Raw genomic sequence first — 20,445 nt, forward strand, 5'->3', positions numbered from 1 at the left:
ACCAGCTGCCAGCCCCCGTGTACTGTCCCATGTACACGTTATGCCAGGCAGAGTGCCCTCCTCATGGAGCTCCGCACCTGGCTGAGGTCACAGGGAGCCCCAGGTGGCAAAACCGCAGAGGGCTGGGGGGGGCACCCTGAACTGTGAGTACCTGCATGGGCTCGGGGGCGCCCCGTTAGAAAGCCCCAGCAATGCCAGAAAGGTGGCAGGAAAGACAGAAGGAGCGGCCAGGTTCCAGCCCTGGACTTGGGGACAGATTGAACGTGGGGCGACAGGAAGGGAGTGGCAGGATGGGAGTGTGGGACCCCCACATCTGAGGCCCCTGGAGGAAGAGGAAGGGGCCGCAAGGAACATAACCTGCGGGGGAGAGCACCCCAGGCGCCATGGGGGTGTGGGCGTGGCTCAGGGGGAAAGCCTAAGGCTGAGAGTGAGCTGAGGCAGGCACGTGTGCACACTCGCACACACACGCACACTCGCACATGCACACATGGGGCGACAAAAGTCCCGGGAGCAACTCGCTCAGGGAGGGCCGTCTTGTGAAAGCAGCGGCTGCCAAGCAGTGGACCCAGGGACAGGGGGCTGGGCTGCAGGACATTTCCAAGTGCTCACCGCAGGTCAAGTGCCTTCTGGATGTGGTGCGGCCCAGCTGGAGCCTAAGCCGAATCCACTGCTTGGTTTTAGACAAGTTAGGGCTTGTTGAAGGGGCAGCCAGCCAGGCGTCCGTCTGTAGATCATGGCCGGGGATGGGGGCAGGGCACCTCAGAAGGACAACCCCTCCTTGAAGGGCCTGAAGGGGCGGTGGAGGGGTTGATTTGAGAACTTGGGGGGGTGGTGTTCATTCGCTTCCGGTCCCCCCTGCGGTCTCCAGGCCCCATCCCCATGGGCTCCAGCTCCAGTCTTGGGAGGGCAGAGGCTGCAGGCAGAGGCAAAGCCAACTCCACTCTGGACACGTGGGGCCGGGCGCCCTCACCAGGGTGGCCCGGAGCCACCACAGCCCTGGAGAGCCTGGGGCCACCGCGGCACTGCGGGGCCCAGGGCCTGCCGCACACAGGCTGCCAGGGCAGAGGTGGGGTGCCCGGGGTCTGAGCTAGCCCCCGAGGCTGGAGCAGGCTGGCGGGAGGGCTTGTGCTCAAAAGGCCGCCCAGCCGCAGCCAGGCCTGAGTTGTTCCTGAGCATGAGACTCAGCCCAGGCTGTCCAAGACCTCTGGGGCACAGTCTATTGAGGCTGAGCACCTGAGATGCCCAAAGGGAGGTGTGCTGCAGGCAGGGTGCTGGGGGGCCCAGGACTTTCTCGGGGGCCAGGTCAGGGACTGGTATGAATTTCCCAGGGATGCTGTAACCAAGGACCACGAGCAGGTGGCTTCGAATGGAGATTGACTCCCTCCCAGCTCTGGAGGCCACAAGTCCAAAATCAAGGTGTCAGCAGGGCTGTGCTCCCTCCAAAAACTCTAGGGGAGGATCCTTCCTGCCTCTCCCAGCTTCTGGCGGCTCCAGTCATTCCTTGGTTTGTGACTGCCACTCCAGTCTTTGCCTCTATCTTCACATGGCTTTCTGCCCTGTGTCTGCATGTGTCAAATGTCCTTCTGCCTCCCTCTTATAAGGACACTTGCCACTGCACTTAGGGCCCTCCCAGATACTCCAGAATCATCTCTCCATGTCAAGATCCTTAAGCACATGCGCAAAGTCCCTGTTTCCAAATCAGGTCCCACTCTGGTTCTGGGGCTGCAGGTGAACACTGACCCGGGAGGTCCCAGCGTGATGGTGGCCCCAAGGCCTTGGAGGAGTAGGGCAGGAAGAGTCTGTGACGTCAGCCAGGGAGAAAGTGAACACTCCGAAAAGAGAGGGCCCTGGGACCCAGCCAGAAGTTCCCCCACTTCAACGCTGGGCTGAGGAATTGCTGTCCCCAGAGACGGCTGTGACAGCCACAGCAAAAGTGGCAGTAGAGAAACCAGGCAGGGGAGGGGTGGCAGCTGCTGGGTCCAGGGGGAGGATCGTGGTGGCAGGTGGCTTAGGACCTGGGAGAGAAAGCATCCGGGCAGTGGAGGAGATGGCGGTGGGGGGGGGGGAGCGGTGAGGTGGAGGCAGGTGACAAGGGGGGGTGGCCAGTAGGAAGAGGGAGAGTAGGTTCCTCTCACACAGTGCGTGTGTGAAGGCTGGAGAGAGATGGGCCTGAGGCTGGGCCTCTGGTTCTTGGCTTTGTTTCTTGGGCCAAGAGTGCCGTTGAGATGGTCCCAGGAGGAGACAGATGACAGGGATCCATTGACAATACAAGAGTGAGGGAAACTGACCAAGGCCCAAGGCTCCTGATGGGGCAGGACAGGCCAAGAGCACAGTGGGGACGAGGTGTGGGGCTGAAACGAACAGGGGAGGGTGCAAGGAAGCAGGGAGGGCTGTGCCACTAAGCCAAACATGTCCCCCTGCTACGTACATGCCGAACCCCGGCTGTGGGCCTCCCTGGGGCTGTCCCCCAAGCACTCTCAGTACAGAACACAGGGCTTGATGTAAAGAAGAAGTTTCTTGAAAGCTCTCCCCGCCCACCTCTTTATAGACAGAGAAGCCAAGAGGGGCTGGCCAATGAGCAAGCAAAGGGCCATCAGTGACCCTGGGACAGCTTCCCTGGTACCCAGGCTCCCTCACTCCCAGATCTGAGACTTCTCTCTTGACCTCAGGGCCACAGGCGAGGGACCAACTATTTTGAACCACAGAAAGGGGGCCACCCCCTCTCCTGGCTCATTAGCTGTTTGGGGATTGCCATTTGCTAGAGACGGGATTTTCATGACACCCCGTGGGGCTGTGGCTCAGTGCCTTCAGCTCTCCTGCAGGCCACATACCTTGATCCTTGGCCAGCTGACTGTGACCACAGTGGGCCTCATCACAAAGGCATGTACCCCTGGGAAAGAGGCAAAGGGGTGGTGCTGGGTGTTCCCTGCTATTGATTTTCTCCCCTCAACCTGTTTCTTCCCCCTCAGTGTTCAAGGGCAACCCCAGCAAACAGGTGGCCTGGGCATAGCACAGGGAGGGGGGGCCCGTGTAGCTGTCCAAACAAGGCAGCCAGCTCTGAGCTCTGGGAGCAGGATGGACTTCACCGGGTGGTGCTGATGCCCCCACGTGGACAGCAGCCATCAGTAAAATGGACATGGCCTCAGGGGCAATCAATACGTCCCCTGGTCTCTGGAGGAAGGCAGTGACACAGTCCCAAGGGAGTCTCAGCTCTTCTCTTCAGCCACTCCCAAGCCTGCACATGGAAGGCTCTCCCCTCCCCCTCAGCACCCATTTCTTCCCCACTGTCGTCCCATAGCTGCCGATACCCATCTGCGAAGAGGCTGACCGATAACTGAAGGAGGCTCCCGTAAGGGCCACCGAGGAAGGCTGGGCCCAGCAGCCTGCCCCATCTCCCCTGGCTCTAGAGCCTGGGGCCCGGGACAGAAGGACTTGCCCCCGGGCCACACTCCAGGGAGCCTGCCACACCCTGGGGGGCCAAGAAGGGAACCCAGCTTGAATACGTGGGGTAGAGGAGGCGCTCCAACCACTCAGGGCTCCACTTCCTAGTGCGAATGCCACGGGGGGTGGGCTGGCACCCTATCCCCTGGCCAGGGCGAAGGCCTGCCCAGCTTCCCAGTTGGCTCCAGGTAGGGCGTGGCGCCCCTTTGAGTGTGGGCTCCAAGGACAGCGCTGAGCTCGCGATGGACGCTCAGGAAATCAGGGACTTGCTTTGGCTTTTAGCTTCCATATTCTCGGCACAGCGTGTCAGGCAGGCCGGGCGCCGGGGCTGCTGTGGGGCCAAGGGAGCCAGAGTTGACGACAGCTGACCCTGTGTGCTAGTGCAACCCCCCCCCCACCGCCGCCGCCCTCCGTGGGACAGCCAGCTAGCTTTCCAAGAGCAGACACCCAGGAAAAGTGCATAAGTATCAGGTAGGAATGTGTGTGAGCGAGCAAGTAAGCGTGTGTGAGAGAGCGGGTGTGAGCTCTAGTCAGCGTGTGTGAGAGAGCGGGTGTGAGTCCACATCAGCGTGTGTAAGACAGCATGTTGAACCCGTGTCAGCGTGTGTGAGTGAGCGTGTAAACCCGCGTCAATGTGTGTGAGGGAGTGGGTGTGAGCCCGCGTCAGCGTGTGTGAGAGAGCGGGCGTGAGTGTGCCCATGACCTTCGTCTACACTGAGAGGGGCCAGGTCTCAAGGGCTCTTCATGGGAGCAGCTGCTTCCTGCGGGCAGGTCAGACTTTGGGGAGGTGTGACAGTCCCCTGGCCAACCCTTTTGTCCTTTAGGTGTCTGTCACCGTGGCACCTCCTCACAGAAGCCTTCCCTGAGCCCCCAGCACCATCTTTCGTGTCCCCCTATCAATATTCCCCAAGGGGCCCTTACCCCAACCCGTGACCTCACCTTCACTCTGCCCGCCAGCCCCCTGTTTTGTGGTCCCTGCTGCGTCCCCAGCGCCCAGTCCGGGCCTTGCATAGAGGACACCCCGGGGCCCTGTTTGTCCAAGGCAAGAAAGAATTTGTGGCTGTGTCCACATGTCTTCTACCTGACACACTCTTGGGCTCTGAGCCCTGCCTGCTCTGGGACGGTGATGTCACTGTGGGCCTGTCACTTCTCTCTCCTACAGAGTCAGCCCCCTTGCACTTCTACTTCATGGTCACAGATGGTGGCAAAGGCCTCATCTGAGTTTGGAGACACCCACTGTCCCTGGAACTGGGAAGCTTGGGACTCCGAAGACAAGTGGCATGGGTCAGCCAGCTCCTGCCTGGCTGCTGAGCGTCTGTGGGCATGCACTCGGCTCTCTGTCCACGGGTGTGGCCGAGTGTGTTTGTGGATATGGGTCTTCTCAGCACCGGGGTCGTGTGTCTGTCTCCACTCATGTCTGGGATGTTTGTGTCCCTGTGCATCTGTCCCCGGGTGTCCACCCAGGGCGTGCAGTATTTCTGTGTCCTGTGTGACTGTGTTTATGTGATAACCTTTTGGGGTCACCAACTTTGAGAATCCGTCGTAAGCTCCAGCTTCCTTCTCAAAACTGCTTTCAGTTGTCAGACTCCCAACAGCAGGCAGTTTCAAGAGTTATCACAAACCCCTGGGACACCACAGGGGCCCAAGAACCCCCGGGGCTACGAACCAGCAACCCAGCTCCCCACTCCACTTGACTGTTAGGGACAGGACCCAGAGGGCAGGAGTCTTGAGAGGAAGCGGCAGCGGGTGCCCCAGTCGCTGCTCATCGCTCTTTCTCTATGCTCCCAGGTGCCAGGGCCCCCAGGTTTCCAGGCCAGCCCGCCCCCCACCCTCCTTCCAGCGCCCTCAGGGGGCACTGGCTGGCCGGGAAGGGCAGGCACCTCGGCGCATCCTAAGGGACAGAAGGGCGCACGCCGGGAGTGTGGCTCTGGAGCCCCGCGGCCCCCGCGCGGCGCGCCGCCCCCCGCGCCCGCTCCCTCCTCCCTTCTCCTCCTCCCCCCCCCCCCCCCCGCGCTCTCTGCCTCCCTCCCTCCCTCCCTCCCTCCCTCCCTCCGCGCTCAGAGCTGCGGCTGGAGCCGAGCGCGCCGCGTCGCCCGCCGCCGCCGGTGCGGAGCGTGGGGAGCACTCGGCCGCAGCCCTCGCCTGCCGCGGAGGGTCGCGCCCGGCGCCTCCGGCCAGGCCGCCCTGTGCCCGGGCCTTTCCGTCCTTGGAGCGGATCGTTGCCCGCCGGGCGTCCGCCTGCAGCGACAGCAGCCGCTGGAGCCGAGGCCGCGGCGTCGGCCGTGCCCAGGACCTGGTAAGTGGTGCCCGGGGCGCGCAGGCAGGGGCGGGCGGGGCGGGCAGCCCGGCAGGTGGCGCGGCCCGCAGGTGGGGGGACGCGGGTCCCCGCCCACGGCACCTGCGCCCCGCGTCCGGCCTGCGTGTCCTTGCCGCGCCTCGCGTCACCCCGGGGACCCTGGGCCGGCGGGCAGCGCCCCGCACCCCGCGCCCCGCATCCCGCGCGCACGCGCATCTGCGCCCGGGGGGGGGGGGGGGGGGGGAGAAAAGGCCGCCGGGGGCTGCGGGCGGGGTCCTGGGCGGGCACAGTCTGGGCGCCCGGGCCTGGGCCAGAGCCAGGCTGCGCCGAACGCACCTCCCCCGAGTCTCTTGACACCCCCTCCCCCCCCAATGCCCTCACACTGTGTCATCTTCCCCCAACACGCTGAGAAACCCTCACACGTTCCCACACTGCCCCCCGCATGCCCACACGGCTGCCCTGCAGACCCTGCCGCGGGGTCCGGGCAGTGCAACAACGAGCCTCCCTGGCCACACTTGGGTAACTCCTTTTCTATCCCTCCACGCGAAGCTGTCCACCCCCTCCTCACCTGTGTGACCTTGGCCAGATGGCTTCTCCTCCCAGCCTCAGCGTTCTCTAGGTTTAGGATTCTGGAATTTGGAGGCTGGTATGGCATTTCCCAGAGGAGGGAGCCCTGGGTCTCCGCCTCGGACAGTCAGGTTCTCTCTCTAGGACCCGGTCTCTTTCCTTCTGCCGTCCCTGCAAGCTTAGCAGCTGGCCGGCTGACCAGGGGTGGCAGGCAGGACGGGGGCATGGCCCAGGGCCGATCTGTAGGGATCCTTGGAGTGAGGGTGGGTGAGAGGTTGGGGGAAGGTGTGGAGACACTCCCTCACCAAACAGGACAGGGCCACTATCCCTCAACTAGGAGCTTGGCAACCCGGGTCCAGGCAGCTGAGTGGGGCCCCTAGGCATTCCTGACCCTCAGACCTGAAGTGGGTCCCTGCCGGCCAAAGGGTCGACTCCAGCCTTGACCCTGGCCATCCCAACCGCCCCTGGCTGCCAGCCTGGAAGGCATCCCCCTCGTTGCCCGCTAGCTCTGTGCCCTCCCCACTGCCCTCTCCCTTTAGTGGTCTGTGAGCATTTTAAGGCAGGGACCTCTTGAGTGCCCAGCACAGGCCCGGCTCAGAGTGGGTACAGGTTTCGGTGCGGCACGTTCACGACCTTGACCTCACTGAATCTGCAGAATCACCCAGTGAGGAAGGCAAGGCTGGGATCTTTGTTCCCATTTTTCAGTCGGGATAATTGAGGCCTCAAGCGGGGAGGGGTCCTGGCCCTACATTGACTGGCTGGGTGGAGGGCTGGGGACGCTGCCAGCAGCCTGGTGGGGCAGAGTGCCTCCCACGTGTCCCAGCACCATTGTAAGCACCTTCCTGGACTCCCCCCACCCTCCCCCCCCACCCCCTGCCCAGCCGAGTCTCTCCATCAACACCACTGTTTGCATCTCCCCCTTTCACAGTTGAGGAAAGCAAGGCCAGGTGGCTGCTGAGGAGGGAGCCGGGAACCCCTACCAGAACCGGCCCGCAGAGTAGAGGGCTGAGGGACTGCCAAGGCCTTGGCCTGGCAGAGGGTCTGAGGGTGGAGCTGGCCCCTGGACAGGGAGCCAATTGGAAGGGGCCGGGCGGTTTCGGTCCCGGGGCATCGATCGTCCCTGCTGTTGGCCTGGAGGAGAGGGAAGGCCAAGGACACAGCTAGTCTTGATCAAATCAACCTGGTCCCTGCCCAGCGCTGCCAGGTGGTTTGAGCGAAGGGGCAGGCGGCTCTGGCACAGAAGTGTGGGGGGGACGGGTGGGGAGGGGTAACGCAGGCAGATGGAACCGGGGTGGCGTGGGAGGGGGCTTTGCGCAGAGCCAGAAGGAAAGCCATTCCTTGGGGAAGGAAGCCCCCGAGGCTAAGAGCACTCTGGGTAGAGAGAGCGGGTAGCAGAAATGCTACGGCAGGGCCCTGAGGGGCACAGAAGGCTGGTCGGAGGTGTCTTGGCCCAGGCAGGAGCTCCGTTTTGGTGCCAGCTCTGGGCCCGATGGTCTTCGTGACCTTGGCCAAGTACCTTCCCTGCTCCAGGCCTGGAGCTTTGGAGGTTGAATCATTTGTGAGCGAGTGGGGAGAGGCCAGGCCCCGAGTCAGTGAGTGCTCTCCACCCCAGCATATCTTCTCCCAGCCCAGGAAGGCAGCCAAGGGTGCTGGGGTCAGCTTCGGTCCCTCCGCCTCCCCCAGCGTAGCTTATAGAGAGGGGCCCCTTGCCTTCCCGGTGGCCAAGGTGAGGGCGCCCTGGGTCCCCGGGGGCTTCAAGAGCTGAGCTTCAGCTGGTTCTCCTGAAGCCAGCAAAGCCAGGCCCGGCTTCCTCCTCCTCCTTACAGATCAGGTTGTCAGCACATAGGTGGGCTATGCATTGCACTCCCTTCCAATTCTAAACTGAGGGCTGCCGTCTCCGGCAGAGGTTACAGGCACATTCAGTAATGTCAGTAATGACGGTAACAGTGATGGCACTCGTCTTGCGCCAGACAGCATTCTCAGTGCTTCACACACATCCCCTCGCTTCATCGAAACCACAACCAGTGAAGCAAGAGCTGTTACTGTCCCCATTTTGCAGATGAGGAGACTGAGGCCCGGAGGGGTTAGGCAACACGCCCAAGGTCACGCAGCCAGCAGGTGGCAAAACCAAGATTGGAAGGCAGGCCACCAGTGGTACACATGAGCTGATTGTCGCGGGCACTTCCTCTGTGAAGGAGCAGTCTCAGTGCATGTCAGTGGCAGCTGACAGACGGGGACCTGGGCTGTGGCACCAAAAGCAGATGCTCACCTCTAACCAATGGCGTGCTGCTCCGGGGCCTCGCCAGTGCCATCTGTGAGATGGGCTCAGGAGCCAGGCTCCGGCTGTCTCTTTGCTGGGGAGGGCAGGCAGAGACCTGGAATGTGCAGATGTCTCCTCCACAACCCCCCCCCCCCCCGCCCCGTCATTTCCCGGAAGCCACTTCTTCGGCCGAGGCCCCGGCTCCTCACCGCTCCTCGCTTCTCTGCCCCGCCTGAGCAGGCAGAAGCCAGGCCAAGTGGCGCCCGGCGGGAGAGCCCTCCCCTGCCTATGCACCTTCTGTTGGGTGGGAGGTGCTGGAAGGTGGCCTGGGGTACAGCCTGGGGAGCGGGATCTGAGCCCACACGTCACCAGGAGGGAGGGAGAGAGGATCCCAGATCCGGCAGTAAAGGCTGGGCGTCCTGGACTGCCAAGGTTGGGAAGGGGAAGAGGCTGAGGTCTCATGGCTGAACCCAAGCCAGAGCTGTGGGGGTGAAGTGGCAAGGCCCAGGTGGGAAGAAAGGGCTGGAGGTTTCTCCTGACCCCCACCTCTGGGGACCGGAACAGGAGGTTTCCAGAGGGCTGCCCGGTCAGTGTTACTGGGGAGCACCTTATCTGAAGTGGTCCTGAGCCTGCTTTGGGTTCTGCGGATGGGCCCCTCAGTAAGACGGGACCTTTTCACTCAAATGCGAGGCTCTTGCCCGCGGCTACGATCTCGAGGCACCGCCTAGAGCCTCGCGGTCCAGTGCAGTAACCACTAGCCGCAGGTGGGAATTCAACTGAAATGAAGTAAAATTAAAAATTCGGCCTCTCAGTCACACTAGCCACGTTTCAGGTGCTCAGTGGCCGCACGTGGCCAGTGGCTACTATATCAGACAGTGCACATAGAGAGCACTTCCTTCATTCCAGAAGGTTCTGTCACGCAGCACCACTTCAGGGCCACTGCAGGGCAGACCCCAGTCCTCACCCAGACCCCGAGCTCACTCCCCTGCCCGTCCCCCGTTGGCCCCCTGAAAGGGAGCGGGCCGGGTGGGTGTGGACACCTCAGGGCGGTGTCTGGGGAGTCTGGGGACCTTGTCCACAATTGCCAAGGGCTGGCCCAGGTGCCCCGACAAACGAGGCTCCGGCACGCTAGCTTGGGGCAAATCTGGAGCCGGCCCCGCTCCATTCTGATGAGGCTCCTGCCGTGTGCTCAGGCTCGCTCACCTGGAACATGCCGGCGGGGCCCAGGCGGCTCTGCACAGATGGGCGAGGCTCTTGGGTTTCAAAAAAAAAAATAACGTTTGTGTCTCTCCATTTAAAAATAATGCTCTTAACATGCATGCTGTTTATAGAAGATTCATAAAACCCAGAGAAGTAGAAGACGTAGGAACCCCCCTCGGTCCTATCGCCAAAATGCAAGCCAGTGTTTCCATCTTATAGGACTCGTTGCCACGCCGCTTTCCTTGCATAGGCTATTTATTTTCACATTACTGTAATTATACCATGGGCACAATTGTGTAATCTATTTTTTACTTTACATAAGCAGTTTCTTTATTAATATAATCCCTTCCTAAATGAATTTCTTCAAAATGGATATGGTTTAATTTTTTTTTTAAAGATTTTGAAAGCCATAAGTGCTTCTTGCAAAAATCAAGAGAGAGCTCAAACTGTGCTCATTTGCCCATTCGACGGCGACGTATCAAGCACCCAGGATGTATCCAGGAGGGCCTCAGGACTGTAATTACAATGTTTAATGGCTGAATAATATTCTCTCAAGAGATTATAACTCGCTTAATTATTTGGCTATTTGTGGAGATCCCGGCAGTCGGATCCGTTTTGCTGTCATCCTTGAGGCTCTGCGGACAGAAGCTCATTCTGCCAAATTGTTCTCCAGAAGGGCTCTTCAGTACATCCGAAAGCCTGGCCCACTGAAGCCTTGCCAGCCTTGGGTATTATAATCAAACAACCTGGCATAAATATCTGGGGCCAAAATATCTACTTCGATATCTGTTTCTTCCATGGTTCCTGAGAGTGAGCATTTTTCCACGGGTTTACTAACTGTATTTCTCTTTTCTAGTGATGCGTCTTTTCCTCACCTGGTATTTTCCGGGTGGGTTTGAATAAACTTTCCACGTGAAGGATGTCGACAATGTAGCACACTTGTTCCAAGTCACTTTGAAAATTCTTTGCTCTTTGCCTTTGAATTTTTTCTTGTACCAGGTGAACACTTTCTATGCCACATTTTTGGGGGATTTCTTCCCCTGCTTCTGGGCTTACAAAATCCCTGACAAAACCCTGAGAGCTATCCATTTCTGGGTTTGCCCTGCACGTGTGTGTGAGTGTGTGTAGTTGTACTTTTAAGATTTTTAACCCTTTCATTCGAGGGTGGACAAGCTTTTTCCACAAAGGATCAGATAGTAAATAGTTTCCCCTTGGCAGGCCACAGAGTCTCCGTCCCGAATGCAGACAGGACAGAAATGAATGGGCGTGGCCCTGTGCCAATAAAACTTTATTCACAAAAACACTTGGCTGCCAGATTTGGCCCTTGGGCCATGGTTTACCAAACCTTGTTCAAATCCAAAGGAAATCTGTCTTGGGGAATAATAGGCGAGGATCTAAGGTACACCGTTTTCCTGAGGGCCAACCCATCATCCCTGTTTCTTTTATCAAATGATTTGTCACCCAGCTGGTGTGTGATGCCTCCTTAGTCCAGATGGATTCTGACGTGCGGGAGGGTCTGTTTTGGAGCTGTCTGTCCCATTCTGTGGACCCGTCTGTGGGCTCATGCCTTTTATCTTTTAATACCTAACCTGCAGTCACACCTTAGCAATCTTAAAGCAAAACAAACCTCTTGCTTTCCACAGACACTGTGGATTTTCCTCACAGAGATACACAGAGGGAGGCGGGTGTGGGCAGGAGAGTGTGATCAGAAGCAAAGGCTCACAGCTGAAGATGGCCAGACAGCCCAGGAGCACCAGAGCCTCCTGATTAAGAAACAGAGAAGCAAAGCTGGCAACCCAGGAGGGGACAGGGAGATGTGGGGATCACCGCGGGCCGCCCCCACCCTGGCTGCCGGGGACGCAGACGACGGGGCTTTGGTCTTTTTGCTTTTCTTTGGGAGTCGCGTCTCTGGCTTGCCCCGGAGGAAGGAGTATTAGAAAGAGCCACCGCAGTCAGGGTTTCCCCTCACTGGCCTGGGAACACCGTGGGTCCCTTCACTGTCCCCATCCTGGGAATCCCCGCGCGCTGCCGTTTTGGCACAAACCCTGAACGCGGGTCGAGGCGCGGGGAGCAGACACCTTCGGCTTGACGAGGTGATCGCCGGGACCCCTCGATGGCGGCCTGGGACGTGACCCAGTCACGTCGACCAGCCCTACGGAACGCGCTCGGCGCCCTGGGCGCATAGGATGGCGAACGGCCTGGGCACGTGCCTCCCGGGCCACGTTCGTGCCTCCTCCCGCCCCGCCCGGTCCAGGGGACCTTCCCTGACTCCCGTCCCCTCAACGGGCTTCAGCTCTGCTCTTCCTGGAAGACCTCGGGGCCAAATTTCCCGTCTTGCTTTGGAGCCACAGGCGCGGGAGGGGTGCACTGGGTCCAGGGACAGGGCAGTCTGGGCTCCTCGGGCTGCTGGGGTCCGCGAGTGCTGCCCCCTGGGTGGGGTGACCCCCACGGTCAGAGGGAGGCTCATACCTGAGTGGCCCCGCGCCGGCAGCGGGACCGGAGCGTGGGGCACGGGCACGGGCCCCTCGAGGGCGGCCGCCACCCCATCTGTTCCCTCCTTCCCGCGGCCCCTGGCTCCTGGCCGATGGGCTGTGGTGTGGGGTGCGCCGAGGGGGAGACTCAGACCCCACCTTGTTGTCACCGTCCAGTGGTCCCACCGTGAGACGGGTCCTCCCGCCTTCACACCAGCCCTCGGTCCCTCTCGGCACCTCCCAGGCCTGCAACAGCTTTGCGGCATCCTCTCAGGGCTTTGTGGGAAATGCTTCTGGATTTGTGTGCCTGTCCTCTGCCAGACATAGGCTTTCAGGACCTGGCAGGGCTTGATCTGTGTGATTCAGATAGCAGCCAGGCCCCTGGTGAGCCTCAGGTCCTGCCCTGGTCGCTGACCGGGGTCATTAAGGGCCGCTAGACCCAAGCCTGGAGCCCTCGCAGAGGCCCCTCCCCCGACTGCAGCCTCCAAGGCACCGTCTCCTCCATCAGTGTATTGGGCAGCGGGCCTCCGAAGTCAACCTGGAAAGGTGGCAGGAACACTTTGGTATGCCAGTTCTTTGCGTCTGGGTCACAGAAGGCCAGCTGGGCTCAACTCCCATCTTTAGTCTGAACATGTCTTCTTTGCTCCACCCAGCACCCTTGCCACTCCACTGCCAAAGGAAAGGCCAAGGCCAAGGTCTTTTCTAAGCTCTCAGAATGACCCGTGTCTAAGTGGTGATGGTCTTGGTCAGTTCATTCTCCACGTTGAGTTGGCTTTATGGACCTGACTTGAACCTCTAGCCTGAGTTTGCCCACAAGTCTCCCATCCCCCACTGGGGCCTGGTCTTCCGGACTCTTACTGGCCACGGGGACGTGGGTCTCCTTCCTTAACAGTCCTCCTGGCCCCTGACTTTGACCCAGTGAGTGTTCCCAAGGGCTTCAGCCTGTTTCCAGAAACCAGATCCTCTCCCCATCAGGACCCACCATGGGGCCTGCATGGACCCTACCCCCAGGGGACACCTGTGTTTCCTGACAGTCTCCTTGTCTAGTCAACCCTGGGCCTGCAGTGTCCCGTGGCCTTCAGCTGTCTATCGTTTCCTTAGTTACTTGCCTAGGCCTTGGGTGCTTGCAGTGGCTTACAGCTGCCTTTAGGGATTGGAAGCTGGCAGGGACAGCCAGCCCAGTACCACGGACAGAGCTGGGGAGACTTGTGGGGAGGGTTGGGCTCGGGCACTCCTCATTCTGTCCCTGTGTTCTCTATGAAGGCCTGGAGGGCAGGGATCTGCTACCTCCCAGACCCCAGATGCATTCTCTCTGCTCCTTTGTGGGCTGGAGAAATGCCCCAGAGGCAGCCATGGTGTTTCTGGGTCCCCTCCTGCCTGCTACTCCTGAGACCACACGCCAGGCCACGCTCTGCCCTCTGCGGGGCAGGCCCGGGACCTCACTACCCGCCAACTGCTCGTGGGATAAAGCAGGAGGGGCGTGGGCCAGAGTGTGCCAGACCACGGGTATGGGGGGAGGGGGCGGCTGGCTCAGGCTCCCTGCTGCAATGCAGTTCTCTCCTGAGCAGCCCGCTGTAATTGGATAATTAGTGTCATTATGCTTCCTGCCCATCAGCTCTCCTCTCCTGCTCTCTCGCACTCTCCTTTTCCAGCTCTCGCCTTCTCTGGCAGGAAGACAGATGACTGCCTTCCCCAGGGGAGAGTGGTGACCCCCACAACGACACTTCAAGGCCCCAGCCAGAAAGGGGCTTCCGACTTCCCTCTGGGACTCGAGGGCACCTGGTGCTCTGAGAGCCACCCGTGTGGGAGTGTGGACTTCCCTCCAGAAGCATCCTGGGGAGCCAGCTGTCCCCACAGGACCTAGCACTCTCCAGGAGAGATTCGCGGCCCTGGCCAGCTTGAGGATGGCCCCAGAAATGAGGAAGCCTCTGAGCATTGCATACAGCCAGCCCCTGACCAAGTGGAATGTTCTGGCCTCACTAGTGGAGCCGGGTTCTGACCTATGACTCCTGGGGTCCAGATGGGCTCAGAGAGAACTCAGGGCTTCAGGGTGGATGGAGGGCGGGTGGGTGTGGCAGATAGATGAGTCAACAAGGGGCATTCCCTTCATCGTCTTCCTAATGGAGACCTGACAGGCACCAAGCAACCCTCCAGGAAAGAAGGTACCCTGGCGACCTTGTTAGGTATGCGGGCACGGTGTCTCCCTGTCCTCAGCAAGGAGGAACAGTGATCCATTTCCCAGATTCAAAAATGGACACCCACAGAGGTTGAGGGACTTGGGCCGACTCAGACAGCCAGGCTACGGTCCCAAGCCCTGAGGTTTACGGGGACACATTGCCTGTCTAGACACTTTGTTGAACTCTTTTAATTGGTTTTAATCATGTGTTCATTGCTTTCCCGGGGTTTCCTGGGCAGTCACTTGGCAGAGGGACAATGTAGAATTCTCTGGAGCCAGACCACTTGAGTTCATGTTGGCCTCTGCTCCTTGCTGGCTGTGTGACCTTCAGTGAGTTCTTCGGTTTCTCTGTGCCTCAGCAGTGATGTGGAGATAATCACTTAGCAGCTTAGAGGCTTATGGCACCAAGCAAATGGGTAACTCCGTAAAGCGTGGAGAAGGGTTGCCTGTGACCAGACTGCCATTCTGTCTCTCTTCAGTACTCCCATGGTTCTGTTTTCTGCTTTGGCTAGGGCTTCTAGGACCACGTTCCAATACACAGGCGAGAGGGAGCCTAGCTCCGGGTCATCGCATGTCCCAGAGAGCACATGGAAGTGTGGGCCTTTGTTAGGTCATAGAGACTTCGGGGAGACATGGGGGGAGCAGGCAGATGGCGACATTCATCCCCTTTAAGGACACAACCCTGAAGTTGGCCCTATCCCCCTTTTGTTCCATGTGCTGTCCCAAGTGTAGTCCAAGGGTAAGGTGTGTCCCTGTCCCATTTGCTTGAATGCCACTGGCCAAGACATAGTCACATGGTCATATGTAGCTGTACCGGAGTTGGGGGAATGTAGTCATTTTCCTGGATGACAAGATGCCTGATTAAAAATTAAAATCCAACATTGGAAAAGAGAAACAGAAATCGGGGAATGTCTAGCAAGGCTCTGCCACAACCTCCTGGGGGTTCTTAGCACTTCCTAAAGCCATATTATATAAACAGAATGCAGATCTGGAGGCCAGGCCTTCCCCAAGTGTTTTGGCCATCCCTTCTCGTCCCTTCTGAGGGCAGGATGGTGTCAACACCTCTGAGGAAATGCATGCTAGCATGTGGGCGACACGTAGGGAGCGGGACCACACTTCCTCCAGGTAGAGTGGCAAGAACGGTGGCAATGGCCTCCAGGAAGCCCCGCTTCTCAGCTCCTCTGGGTCCCTGCCACCTAATAGGGCAACCATCCAGCTGAGGCAGAGTGCGGGTGCTGTCGAAGGTCACTGAGGCCAAACGGTGGGGGTAGGGCGTGTGCAGAACGATCTGCTCAGTCTTCCATTTCAGACAGGGGATGCTCCTGCAAGTTACAATTGCCACGGGCAGAGCCATGGGCTCACCGCCAGTCGCCAGTCGGGGCAGGGGGATTCCTGCGATCACTGGACACAGCGCGAAAGGGGTGGCAAGACCCGTTTGGTTTTTCAATTGTGGAGAAATAACACGTAACATCAAATTTGCCGTCTTCACTATTCTTTTAAGTGTCTAGCTCAGCGGCATTGAGTATATTTACTTTGCTGTGCAACTCTCCCCTCTGTCCTTCGCCAGCCTTCGCCAGAACGTTGCCATCTTCCCAAACTGAAACTCTGTCCCCGTTGGACGCTAACTCCCCTTCCCCCTCCCCCAGCCCCGCCCCGCACCCACCATCCTGCTTCCTGTCTCTCTGAATCCGACTGCTCTGGGCAGCCCATAGGAGCGGAGTCCTCCGGCATCTGTCCTTTCGTGTCTGGCCTCTTTCACTCAGCCGTGTGTCCGAGGTTCATCGATGTGGGAGCAGGTGTCTGCCTCCCCTTCCCTTCCAAAGCTGAATAACGATGCATTTGGTGGACAGACCACATTTTGCTGATCCATTCGTCCCTTGATGGGTCCTTAGGGTTGCTTCTAGCTACTGGGAGTCATGCGGCATGGAACATGGGTGTGCCAATCTCTTAGAGACCCTGCTTCCAATTCTTTCGTAGGTATAGGCCCAGGCGTGGCGATCATACACATGGTGTTTTTGATGAGCCGCTGTTTTCCGTAGCAGCTGCACTCTTTTACGTTGTCTGCCGGGGCTTGTTTTCACTGGACAATCCTGGATACTCCCTGGAGCCCCTGAAGGCAGGCAGCCATGTGACATCAAACCTGGCTGAGGCCTGGGATCCCCAGGCAGAGGGCTTTACAGAGTCCCAGTGCCACCCCCTTCTGACTATGGAGCTGCGACTGGGACTGTGCATTTTTAAAGCCCCTTGGTGGAAAGGGGGGCCCTCCGGGTCTGGCATGCACTGCTCTAGATTAAAGCACTGGGCCATCAATTAGCAAGGGGTACTACAGATGTTCACCCACCCATAGGCAGGGGCTGCACCAGGTAAACCCCAGGTCCCTGCCACCTAGTCTAGACTTGGGTTTCTCTGGGTTCCAGAACCCTCCTTCACCCGGCTCTAGTCAGCAAGGACCTCCCGATGCTTGAAGTCCGTGCATCTGTCTTCCTGCTGGTCTCAGACAGTCCTTTGAGCCTGGACCAGGCGCTGGATGGGAAGCATCCTTCGCCCTTGCTGGCAGCCCCCAGCGGGTCCCTGAGGTGGCCCTAGTGGCCTGGTTGCAGCACAACAGTCCCTCCCTGGGGGCAGCCCTGCAAGGGCAGACGTGCCTGTGGACGGCCGCGTGCGTCAGTTTGGGGAGAGGGGGCCATGGAGTTATTGTTTTTGCCCAAAGCTGTTCGCTGTGAGCGCTGCTTGGCGCGTGCACAGATTGTACCAGGAACGAGGGGGAGGAAGGAACGGAGGGGGGACTGTCCCTTTAAATCTGTTTTCTCTGTTTTATTTCCTTCTTTCTTCCCATCCTCCTCCTTCCACTAGCACAAGTGGTGGAGCTGTGAGGGCCCAGGAGCTGCAGTGACGGCGCCTCTGAAATATTAATGAGGCTGTTCTCTGCCTCAGCTCCCCCCTCGACGCCCGCTCCCTCCTTCCCCAGCTGAATGCAGGCTTCATCCTTGGAGCCCTGTTTTCTCCTACCAGGTGGCAAGCCAAGGTGTGCCAAGCAGAGGGGAGGGACAGGGGCCGGGCAATAGAGAGGGCCCAGCAAAGGAGGGGGTTGCGAGAGAAGTCAAGGGTCAGAGGGCTGTCCAGCCACACGTTCACCTGCCTGGGATTAAAACCAGGCCCAGGAGAGGGCAGGGCTCTGCCAGTGGGGTTTCCGGAGGGCCCCTGCACCCACTCCCCACCTGCTCTCGGCTGGCCACGCCCCACATCTGCAGGTGTGAGGGAGGCCTGGGCCGGTATATGGGGCCCTCGCACTCTTCCTCTCTGGGTTCTGTAGGGCCTGGCCTGGGCTCCAGGTGCCTGGAGGCAGAGAGAAGAGGGGACGGTTTTCTCAAGGAATCCCCACAGTGAATCACACTGCTGAGCCGTGGGTTCTTCTGGCGGTGGGTCTGTCGGGAGATGCCAACAGGCAGTGTGCATCATGGGGGGCAACGGTGGAGGGCATGTGCCTGGGTGGGCCCTCGGGCCCACATCTCCTGCCCTCTGACCCTGCCTCAGACGTGACCTGGCTGTGCCGGATTCTGCTCCGTTCTTGCTTCGGGCAAGCGCAGGGGGAATATTCCTGTCACCAGTTTACTGACCGCAGGGCTGAGGGCACAGTGACTTGAGAGTGACGCAGGGACCTGGGACTTCCTGGCTTCTAGTTGGTGCTCCCGGCCAGCCTCCATCCATCCTGGGGTGGGGGTGGGGAGCGGTGCCTGGCAGCAAATGCCCTCTCACCAGCCCGGGGACACATGCCCGCTCAGACACACGCGGCAAGCACGGACTGGTGGTAACGTCCAGTGGCCGCTGCCCACAAATGAGTGCGACCTCTGACTTGTAGGGTTTCACCCTCTGTTCCTGTCCCCTCTGTGAAGGCGACAGCGGGCAGCCCACACAGAGTAGGGACTGAGCAACATGGAAGGCAGGTCCAGGAGGTCTGGGATCATTGAGCCTCCCTGAGCCTCAGTTTCTGCATCTGTGAAATGGAGAAATGTGTCCTTGCCCCTTGTTTATGAGGTACAATGAGGAGAGCATCTGGAGTAGGGGCCCGAGAGAAGGGAGCCTGGGAACAGAGGTGCTCCCACCTCATTCAGGAAGCTCCTACCTTCCTGGAGGGTGGTTGGCTGCCCCGGGCCTTAGGGGAGGTGGTCAAGGAAGCAAAATGGGGGATTTGGGCAGATTAAGTCAAGGGTGCTGGGAGATCCTCCCAAACCTGATTACAAGTGGCCAGGAAGGGCCGGCGCAGAGGGGACGAGGACTCCTGGGTTTCTGGTTAGGCAGACTTGAGTCAGTGGGCGTATGGACAGGGGGCGTCAGGCCACACTGGAGGGAAGGGTCCAGAACACGGTTGGGTGACTGGTGTGAACATGGGCGATCTCCTGCAGTGCTCTGGTAGCAAGCAGCCTGTTGAAAGTCCCAGAGCAAGGGTGAGATGGTCCCGGGGACCCACGACAGCTCACTACTCTCGTCATCACACTGCGTGGGCCAACTTATGCCACGACAGAGCAAGTATCGGAAGGTGTGAGTCCGTCCCTGTGAAGGTTTGCAATTCAATTAAGCCAATTAAGGTCTGGAAGATGGTACATTGCCTGCACTTTTAGTGCCTACAAACCGTTCTAGGCAGCCAGCCCAGGCCGGAAAGCCTCTGTCGGGCCTGTAGAACTGATAGGCCTGGTCGCTTCTGTTCTCAGCCATTTCAGTGATGGCTGCCGTCCTTATTAAGAATGAGAGAGGCAATTGCCCAAGCTTACAGAGAACCCAGAAAAACAACAGTATATGCCATTTGGTCTCTACAGCAGCCAACAGTCACTCAAGACAGACTTTGATTTAACTGATGGCTCCTGTCTGGCTTACAGAGTTAATGAAGATGAGGAAGGTTAGCATGAGCACAGTCTTTGACTTGAGGGGGCCCCCCCAGAGCTGCGTGGAGGCCCTGGGCACACTGCGAGTAGCCTGCTGGGGGTCAAGGCATCCCTGCCCTGCATCCCTGTGCCCCCCTCATGGTCTCCAGGAAGGCGATCCACACCCTGCCCCTCAAAAAAAAAGACTCCCCGCTCTTCCTTGGCCAGCCAGGCCCCTGTTCGCTCCCTCCTCCGGGCCCCCATCCCCAGCCAGGGCTGACCATTCAGTGAACTTCCTGCCAACTCAATAACCGCATATCTCAAAAAGCTTTCACCCCTGGGAGTGGGAGAGAAAGCAGAGAGCCATAGGAGCGGTCAGCGGATTAGAGACTCAGCAGCGATCAATTTTGGCACAGACTTTCTGGAGAATGTTCCACTTGAATTGCCACTCAAATTCGTCAGAGGTCATCAGGCAGAGAGGGGACAGCAGGCTGTGCGGGGCGGGCACATATGGAGTGCTTGGAGCCGGCGAGGCTGTGCGTGGCGGCCAGGTGAGCGCTGACGCAGGTAGACGGGCATGGGGCACAGGCGGGAGCAGGAGAGGAGCTGGCTTTTTGCTTGAGGGGGGCGGGGGGGGTCACCTGCACCGGGGAAAATGGTGACCCAGAGCCGGGTGGTGACAGGCTGCCCAGCTGGAGGGAGACAGGCGACGTGGTAGGCGGGGACACGGGGCCTGCTCGGCAGGGGATGAGGCAGAGGGACCAGGCCACAGCCGCAGGCGGGGTGCCAGGGGACGCTGAGGTGCAGAGGAGCAGCAGGGCCAGCTGAGAGGCGGTGGTGAGGGCGGGCACGCTCTGTGTCCCACAGAAGGTCAGGCCTCGCCTCCCTGCTCGGCTCCCTTACCGTGAGTCACTACAGGCACAGGAGGCCTCAGTGATGACAGCACACCGATTGGGAGCAGCTCAAGGACGCTGTGTGGCTGTTTGGGCCACGGCTGTTGCTCAGTCGAGGGCAGGGCCACGCCTGGGGGCCGAGTAAGGAGCAGGAGGCAAGGACAGGGCTCACCTTCAGTGAACCCTGTTTTCAGGGAGCGGGTGGGAGAGGCCGGTGCCTCCGGTGGAAGCAGGCGTGTGAAGGTTGCCTCCACCAGCCTGAGCTGCTGTCTCCCACCACCT

At 59.6% G+C, this 20,445-nt stretch overlaps 1 protein-coding gene across 3 annotated transcripts in view; it reads left to right on the top strand.

The window, feature by feature from the left end:
- Positions 1–5,516: 5,516 nt before the first annotated feature.
- ATP2B3 (ATPase plasma membrane Ca2+ transporting 3) overlaps positions 5,517–20,445 on the top strand; it is a 62,184-nt gene continuing 47,255 nt past the window's right edge. For all 3 annotated transcript variants that reach the window (XM_027053336.2, XM_027053337.2, XM_027053338.2), the window contains exon 1: positions 5,517–5,737. The gene's annotated coding sequence lies outside the window, so the exon portion shown is untranslated. The remainder of the gene's footprint in view (positions 5,738–20,445) is intronic.

This window comes from Acinonyx jubatus, chromosome X (genome assembly GCF_027475565.1).
Source record: "Acinonyx jubatus isolate Ajub_Pintada_27869175 chromosome X, VMU_Ajub_asm_v1.0, whole genome shotgun sequence".
Classification (NCBI taxonomy): domain Eukaryota; kingdom Metazoa; phylum Chordata; class Mammalia; order Carnivora; family Felidae; genus Acinonyx; species Acinonyx jubatus.